Source organism: Salvelinus namaycush, chromosome 4 (genome assembly GCF_016432855.1).
Source record: "Salvelinus namaycush isolate Seneca chromosome 4, SaNama_1.0, whole genome shotgun sequence".
NCBI lineage: Eukaryota > Metazoa > Chordata > Actinopteri > Salmoniformes > Salmonidae > Salvelinus > Salvelinus namaycush.
Genome location: NC_052310.1, coordinates 33971185 through 33980807, shown reverse-complemented (window position 1 = coordinate 33980807; position 9623 = coordinate 33971185).

The following is a 9623-nucleotide window of genomic DNA, read 5'->3' as shown; positions in this document are numbered from 1 at the left end:
TGGGATTGATAAACCCATTAACATCGGGACACACTCCTGACTTGAATGATGCAATTCATGTTCATTTTTAAATAATAAAACTAGCTTCAAATGAACAATTCCCCCTTGTCGTTTTACAAGACACAAACCTCAGTAACAGTTAAACATTTCATTTGGGAGGTGTTTGATCTGTTACATGTGCCAAGTCTCGAAATTAGACATGAACAGATGCATATTACATATAATTAGGAACGTCTCCCAATTCTTTTGTATGTTATTGCGCAAACTCCAAACATATTGCAGTGCGTCTTGGAATAGCACTTTGCTCTGCTCTGAAGCCTGCAGCCTGCAGCCTTGCTGGCTTGGTCAAAGTGGCTGAGGGTCTAATTAGCCCTTCACTCTCGATAATTTTCACTCCCTCAGCTTTGGGACATTTGTGCAAATGGGAGGGATGAGGGGAAAGGGGTGATTTGGGATTCAGACACTGACATAGGTGACTGAGCGAGCTATGCACATCTCGTTGTACAAAAGCACTTCATTCAATAGACACGACCAATACTGACCACCAGCACTGCCAGAATGACCATGATGATTCTGAATGCCCTCATCTTTGATTGGTCCCTCCGCTCCCTGTCCCGCCCCCAACCCTGGACGAATCAGAGCTGTCAGAACAGTCACGCTGCAGAAGCACATGATTATAGCCAGTAAGAACAGACCAAAAAAAAGGTTTTGTTTGGAAAGGATCAAAAGTACCATCCCATCACCCCCACCCAGACCAGACTGATTAGCCAGATGACACCAGCCTGGGCCCACTTGTACCGGGGAACTCTGAGCGACAGCGTGGACCATGGACAGGTAGCGCTCCAGATAGGTACAACAGTCTACTAGACATGATAAGGCTGTTAGCTAACAAGGTGATGACCATCAGTACAACCACATTAAGGTAGTAGCTAGGTCCTCCATGGGTGTCTGTGGACTAGAGGAGGTGAAAGAGAACATGTGTGCTTGCATGCCCATGCATCCGTGTCTGTGCCTGCATGTCCACTACTGATGCAATCAATGTTACGAGTAACTAAAATCTGGAAATTGCACTAATATCATAACCATAAAATTGGTCTGTTAAACATTAGAAATAATAATACCAATAATTTGAATACATTTGAATAAACCTTACTGTGTATCCCTCAAGTGTGAGTGACAGATTGTTCTCTTTATGTGAGTGGAGAGAGTAACCTACCCAAACAGATATACTGATATCATAGCTAACAACGCATGATCTGTGAAATTACAGGCTGTACATACTCTCCCCTTTTTGAATACAGTAATGGACATGGAAAGAAAACAATCATCAAAGTGGTACACTTATAGAAAGGGAATCTCATACGTGCACTCCAAGATATTGTAAAAAGCACTGGCATATCAGTCATAGATACAATAGATTTGAATGTTGTTTTTTTGCTTCAAAACTAAGTTCTTTATAATTTATTTTACTTCTATAAAAGTTATTTCATTGGAGGATTTTGCACCCCTCATACACTGATCCCGTCACCACACCAGATATTTTATTGGAATAGTGTTGTACTTGTTCTTAAAAGGTCCCACACAATCATCCTGATTCCCATGTAAAATATCCTTTTGAGTTACCAAAATATCACCCATAATATTTGTTCCAGATAAAAAATACTCAGAATTTGAGAAAATGTACTTTTTCTCTCATGTCTAACTATCAGTAAGGCTGAAAAGACAGGCTGAGTGGGTGGGGAGCTCACCTTGACTGACAGTTCTTTGAAAGGCCTTTGTCAAGGACAATACCAGTTGAAACTGGACGGGGGAGGGATGAGGTTTGGGTCCACCTAAAAAAAAATACAGAGTATACCAAACATTAGGAACACCTTCCTAATATTAAGTTGCACCCCCCCACAACCCCCTTTGCAAGGTGTTGGAAGTGTTCGACAGGGATGCCCATGTTGACTGCAATGCTTCCCACAGTTGTGATACGTTGGTTGGATGTCCTTTAGGGGGTGGCCCATTCTTGATACACACAGGAAACTGTTGAGTGTGAAAAACCCAGCAGTGTTACAGTTCTTGACACAAACTGGTGCGCCAGGCACCTACTACCATACTCTGTTCAAAGGCAGTTGAACAGGGTATGGTAGTAGGTGCCAGGCGCACCAGATTGTGTATGTGTGCCTCTGAATGGCACACATACACAATCCATGGTCTCAATTGTCTCAAGGCTTAAAAATCCTTCTTTAACCTGTCTCCTCCCCTTCATCTGGACTGATTGAAGTGGATTTAATAAGGAATCATAGCTTTCACCTGGTCAGTCTATGTCATGGAAAGAGCAGGTTTTCTTAATGTTTTGAATGCAGTGTATATTAACTCCCAGGCCATGTCCATAAACCATTACTACCAATGATCAATGACTATAAATGTTTTATACAGCTCCTGTTTGGCATGTCTTTTCTGTTGCAGTTTAAACTACCCTCCCCAATTTGGTTCCATGCTGGCTGAAGACCTAGCTAGCCAGTAACTAGCTAACACCAAAGACAGTAGCATCAATGCTCCCTCCACTCAAGATACTACCTTTCCGAACTGCATATCATCTGAAGATGACCATCGCCCAAGAACTGCCAGATCACAAAATGTGTTTTAGTTTATTTTTAATTTTTTAAGTGACAGATTATTATTGTAATGAAAAGCGCTCTATAAAATAAATCCATTATTAATCATTTAGATGAAAGGGGAAACCTGTAATTATATTTGCTGACACCCCACAGTCAAATTTTGGCACCAGTTGACTGGCTAGCTAGCTATGTAAACCACATCCCTCTGTGAATACGCCCTCTACAATGATGGTTACAGACAGTACTTATTTAAATTAAGTGGGAAAAGAATACAACAAAATATACCTAGCTCTCTCCCTTGCTTCTCCTTCATTTTTGAAGAAATGAATTTGTTCAAAACTGTTGTCTTTCTCTCTCTTTGAGTCAACTGCTCACCACATTTCATACACTGCAATGCTATCTAGCTGTAACTTATACATTCTCTGATCCTTTGATTGGGTGGACATGCAGTTCATGCTGCAAGAGCTCTGATAGGTTGGAGGACGTCCTCCGGAAATTGTCATAATTACTGTGTAAGTCTATGGAAGGGGGTGAGAACCATGAGCCTCCTAGGTTTTGTATTGAAATCAATGTACCCAGAGGACAGAAACCAGCTACATCATGGTGCTACCCTACAACAGTGTGTTTTAAACAGTGTGTTTTAATCAATTATTTGGTGACGTGAATGTATTTAGTATAGTATTATCTAAAAAGGATAACTTATTTAATGTTTCACTATTTTTATGAAATTTACTGAGGATGGTCCTCCCCTTCCTCCACTGGTTGCACACAACAAGCTTCCATTCCCCCTGTCATAAGGGAATTTATAGCTGATTTGAGATGAAATCATCAACCTTGTTACAGTCAACCATGTTACTTTAGTTGACACTTTATAGGCACTTACTATTCATAGGTTGCACCTCCATCACAGGGTTGCGTCATGCCATTGTTATGAACATTCTCAAGTGCAATAGTGGGGCCGTGAAGTGGTGATAAACCCAGTCATTCTGGATGGAGGCTAACTACTGTTTTGTCTAATTACACTATAGTGCATGGAAATACGATGACAGTGCTAAAGTAGTCAGATATTTAGTAGGACTACACTTTGCCAGCATTATCATGTTGTCAAATTTACTTTAGATAGATGGCAATGTTGACATTAGCTAGCAAATTTAGTGAAAAATAGCTAGCAATGCTAACGTTAGCTAGCTAAAATCCGGTGGCCTCCCCTCAATCTTAGCTAGCCAAAGTTATAGTTGGCTAGCAATCTGGGGACATCAAAATTATGACAAAAGGTTTTCCTATGAATTGTTTGCCTTGTGTTTCCAAGCCACTGTAATGCACTTTTGATGAAAATCTTCATCCGCGCTCATTGACGATGCATTGAGTAGAATGCTCAGTATGGCATCAGTCCAAAACGAATGTTCAAAACCATATTGTGAAGAAACATGCAACCCATTAATATTTGTTTTATTTAATCTCATGAGACGTGAAAACATGTTTTTTATTAAGTTGAACATGTGCTCTTCATGACCAAATGTAAAAATGTGGGAAGAAAATAAAACATCTCACCAAGTTACACTACCAAATGTAAGGTGACCAGATTTCTGAAATTAAAACCGGGGACATTTCCAGTTCGGCGGTCAATATATCATTAAAATATCCAATGTTATTATCTATGAAATATAACTGAGCCCCCGTGTGGCTCAGTTGGTAGAGCATGGCGCTTGCAACGCCAGGGTTGTGGGTTCATTCCCCACGGGGGGACCAGGATGAATATGTATGAACTTTCCAATTTGTAAGTCGCTCTGGATAAGAGCGTCTGCTAAATGACTTAAATATAATATATATAAATATAAAAGGGGGACAATTCCGGTTTCATGTATTTAGTCTTAACAGGCACACCAGTTAAGGAAAACAACTATATTACAGAAACACTACAGACAAGACTGAACTGTCCAATCTGAACAGCCATTCAGTGGTCCTAGTAGTCTGGGTAGAATAAGAGCAGAAGAGAACATGAGCAAAATTGAAATAAAGAAACACAATAGTATATGTAAAATACTTAACATAATAAAGAAATAAGATGATGATGAGATGGGTATAAGTATATTATGTAGTTACCAAACTAATCTGTATATTTCTCAGAACAATGTATCTTCTTCACGATTGCTATGTCTTTGGCCAGCTTCTCCATGAACTCCTGGCAGAGGGGGTTGAAGTTTGTCTTCACAATAAGCATGGCCTTGATGGTAGGAACAGTGAACCTATTTCTTGCTGCTGTCCATATATCATTCATTTGGGAGAACACTCTCTCGACTGGTGCAATACTTCCAGGTAAGCACATGACAACAGACATTAATCTAGCCAGGTTAGTGTGTGGGATGTTGTTCTCTTTGAAGTGGGTAACCACCGTGCTCCATCTCTGACTAAGCCGTGTCTCAGATGTTTTCCATTCTTCAAGCGATCCTCTCTTTAGGAACTTTTGCTGGCCAGTAACCTCGTCAAACAATGCATCCTCATTGATGGTCACATTGGGGCATTTTTCCTGCAGTGTGGCTGCTTCCTTCTGGATCTCTTCACGCTGAGGTTGCCTTTTTAAAAGGAGAAAATGTAAATCTTTTCAATTATCTGTGTGCTTTCCCCACGCTTGCAAGTAGTTCACAGCCATAGTGAAGAATGATTGGGATGTTTTGAGAAAACTCTCTTTAGACATTGCTACATTTTCCTCTAGCTCTCTCAGAAGTCATCTGACCAAAACTGGAATGAAGTTGTCATCACGTCTTGCAGTCAATTTTGCCTCAATGTTTCTCAGAATTGCAGCTGACTCCACAGCACAGTGGTCCTGGCCTTCAAGAATCTCGATTGTGTCACTGAATACGGTCAGGTTTCCATGGACAAAGGCCAGCCAAAGTTCAGTCAGTGGATCTTCGAACATTGTTCGCAGGACAACAGTGCATTTGTCTTCAGAAAGAAAGAAGGATTTCAATGGCACATACAGCACTCTTTCTAGCGCAGGGAGCATGGACAGCCAGCGAACATTTCTGTGTCCTAAAATGTTATGGTACTCCTGGCCAACAAACTCACAAAAGCTCTTCAGTCTTTCTACTCCAACGGTGAAAATATGAAAATATCTTTGTGAGCAGGTACTCAACATCAAGGGGAATCATATCCAAAGCTGTTCTGGCCGTGTTATGAATGATGTGGGCAAAACAACCTAAGCTAATCGCCTCCCACTGCAGAGCATTTTTAACTTTGGTATGGACATTGACCCTCCCCAGCCTATTCAGTCCTCCAAAGTTGGTATTTGTGTTGTCGGCAGAGAATGCCACGACTTTGTTTTCCAGGTTACATTTTTAGATGACCACCAGGACCTCAGCTGCAATTTCCTCTGCTTTTTCTCCTTTCAATTCAACAAAATCAAGCAGGTTTTTTTCCACAGATGTGTTGCCATCATATATCTTACAATATCTGACTAGTATTGGCAGCAGCTTTACATGTCCATGATTGGACGCATCAATGGACAGGGACACAAATTCAACCTGGTCTAGGTCCTGTGTTACCAAAGTAGTTACCCATGGTGTAAACACATTACTCACTATGGCTTCCGTGTCAGTTGTGCTGTGCAGCCCAGAGATCTGTAACTATGATTATGTTGCAGTGTGGTATGCAAAGACATGCATCCTGCACAGCTAAATCATATTCTTCTTGGGAAGGCTCTACCTTCTTGAAGAATGTGGTGACAGAGGGCATACCAACACGGGCAATAAGAGAGGCTTTATGCTTTTTCGTCTGTTGATGTTCTACCACTGCCGTTCTTCCCCCACTGCCAATTGAAAAAGAGGAATTACAAAGAGTGCAGTTAACCATTCTATCGTCTTGACCTGAGCGTATAAATGGACATTCTCTCATGTTGTCATTAAAATGGCATTTCCGTTTCTTGGTAAGAGGCATTGTACCTCCTCTGTCTGCTCTTCTTCACTCTCCTTGTGTCACTCTTCTTACTCTCTTAACTTTTTCTTCTCCTCCAATCTTTCTGTTCCTCTTTACTTCACTCGTCTTCCTGCTCTTTCTTCCTTTCCTTCACCTTTCCACCTCACTCTTCCACACTCTCCTCGCTTCACTCTTTTTACTCCCTTAATCTTTCCTTCTCCTTCTCCAATCTTTAATAATAAATAGTACACTATTATATAAAATACTTTGGTTAACAGATTCCCATTGCTTGCCTCATTTTTGTATTTTATCTCAAAAACATTGGTTGGAATAATAAATTGGCAGTCTCTGTAATCATATCTTTACCTTTCCTCCTCTCTCTCTTTCACTCTTCTTCCTATCCAGTCTTCCTCCTCTCCTTTCTCTCCACTCTGTTAGGATTTATGTTTATGTACTATAGCCCGCTAACATATTGTTTGAAGATGAATATTGTTTTGTTACACACACACATAAACAATGCAGATGTGTGTGTGTGTATGTGTGTAAAGATTGAGCAACAGAGTGCCTTGATGCAAAAGCTGTGGTCAATCTGGAGAGGGGAGGGGTGCATATCTCTAGGCCAACCAGGGAGGGTAGGACACTGGACAATACCAAATAAGGAACTGTTTGAGTGTAGAATCTGGGGGGAGACACAAGACGGATCTAATCTACGCAACGACCAGATGCGGACAGATGAGAGCACCAAGGGACTGGGACCAGTCCGAGTGCCAGCGATAGGCTGAACAAAGTTTAAACCGCGCTCAGCCTCTACTGTGATAGGCCAAGGGACGGGTTGGAACTAAAGCTGTCATAGTATAAAAACTGTTGTTTGAGCACATTCCAGAGTTCCCTGTTCTACCCTGCCCGGTGATACAGTGAACCCGTATATACGAAAATTGCATTTGCCATTTATTGTTTGCGTTAATTAAACATAATTAAAGAAAGTTAGCAGACCTTGCTTTTTATTTATCCTGATACCGGATTTGATTAACGCAGCGCTTTCAACTCCCTAACAGTAAACATTATGCTAATGTTATCCATGAAAATGTCAAAATATATTTTCACACTACTTATAATTACAAACCATTTAAATTGTAATCTACAAATAAATATTCTCATAATTAATTGTGCATTAATTGAATATAGTCATATTTTCAAAATAGCCCGTCCACTGCATGTTTACATGTGAACGTATTTTAACCTAGCTACCATGACAGTAACTAGCTAACCTAACTAGATAACTTAGTCGACATAGCTAATGTTAGTTAGCATAACCTATTTAAAACCTTATAAAGCAGATCATCTATCTATATAATAAATTGTGACATTATAACATCATTAGCTGGTATCTCAAATGATTGTAACTTACCTGGCTTGACGTTTGTGGTGATGTTGTGGATTCACTTGACACTTGCTAACTTCTGGCTGAGTTTTCCACAGCAGTTTTCTCTAAAACTATCGCGAGCAAGTAGTTAGAAGAAGAAGAGTGAATGAAGCTGATATAGCTAGCAGCCCCCTCTGCTGGACAAAACAAGCACAACGCGATTGAGAGGTCAACCAGTAGACTCTGTTGTCCGGTCTTTCTTGCCACGGAAAATATTATTTCACTTTGCAGTCTGTTTTTAACGCACAGTTAAGAACAGGGACATTTCCGGGACAGCTCTAGCCCGGGACAGGCCACCAAAAACGGGGACTGTCCCCGGAAAACGGGGACGTCTGGTCACCCTAACCAAAAGGGACTCACTTCGTGGAACGACCCAGTTAACTCGCTCAGAACAGCCTCAATTAGTCAGGGCATGGACTTTAGAAGGCGTCGAACGCGTTCCACAGGGATGCTGACCCATGTTGACTCCAATGCTTCCCACAGTTGTGTCAAGTTGGCTGGATGTCCTTTGGGTGGTGGACCATTCTTGATAGACAGGGGAATCTGTTTAGCATGAAAACCCCAGCAGCGTTGCCGCTCTTGACACACTGACGCGCCTGGCACCTACTACCACACCCTTTTCAGAGGCACTTAAATATTTTGTCTTGCCCATTCACCCTCTGAATGGCACACATACACAGTCCATAGCTGTGTTCGAATACCCATACTAACATACTGTATACCACATACTTAATGAGTATATACTATTAGTACATTTTAGTATACTGTAAACAAACCGTATTGTTTCAGTTGAGCTTACTAAAGCTTCGCCTGTCTACCGGAAGTTGATGCTGTTGCTATGCAGCCTCTTGCTAGCTTGTTAGCATAACAAATGACTAGCTAAACATTTTACGATTTCGTTTGTGTTCATAAATTCAATCTTGAGTGCCAGAGTGCGCTCTGGATGTTAGTAAATCCAGAGCATTGTCAGCAGTAGTGGGGAAAGTACCCAATTGTCATACTTGTGTTAAAGTAAAGATACCTTAATAGAAAATTACTCAAGTAAAAGTGAAAGTCACAGAGTAAAATACTACTTGAGTAAAAGTATTTGGTTTTACATTTTCTTAAGTATCAAAAGTAAAAGTATAAAAAATGGAATATTCCTTACATTAAGCAAACCAGACAGGATAATTTTCTTGTTTTTTAATTTACAGATAGCCAGGGGCACTCTCCAACACTCAGACATAATTTACAAATAAAGTGTTTGTGTTTAGTTAGTCCGCCAGATCAGAGGCAAGAGGGATGACCAGTGATGTTCTCTTTAATAAGTGCGTGAATGTGACAATTTTCCTTTCCTGCTAAGCATTCAAAATGTAAGAGTACTTTTAGGTGTCAGAGAAAATGTTTGTAGTAAAAAGTACATTATTTAATTGAGGAATGTAGTGAAGTGAAAGAAGTCAAAAATATAAATATTTTAAAAAGTATTACTTTAAAGTATTTTTACTGAAGTACTTTACACCACTGATTGTCCGTTCATAAATTCTGAGCGTTTCAGAGCGCAGAGTAGGGTTGATCCGAGCCTTCAACGCAGTCAAGCACCCAAGCTAACGTTGGCTAGCTACTTCCAGGCAGAAATGAGACTGAGAGAACACCTCACTCTGACCATTTTACACACCCTAGCAGAGCTGGTTAGGCTGTTTTCA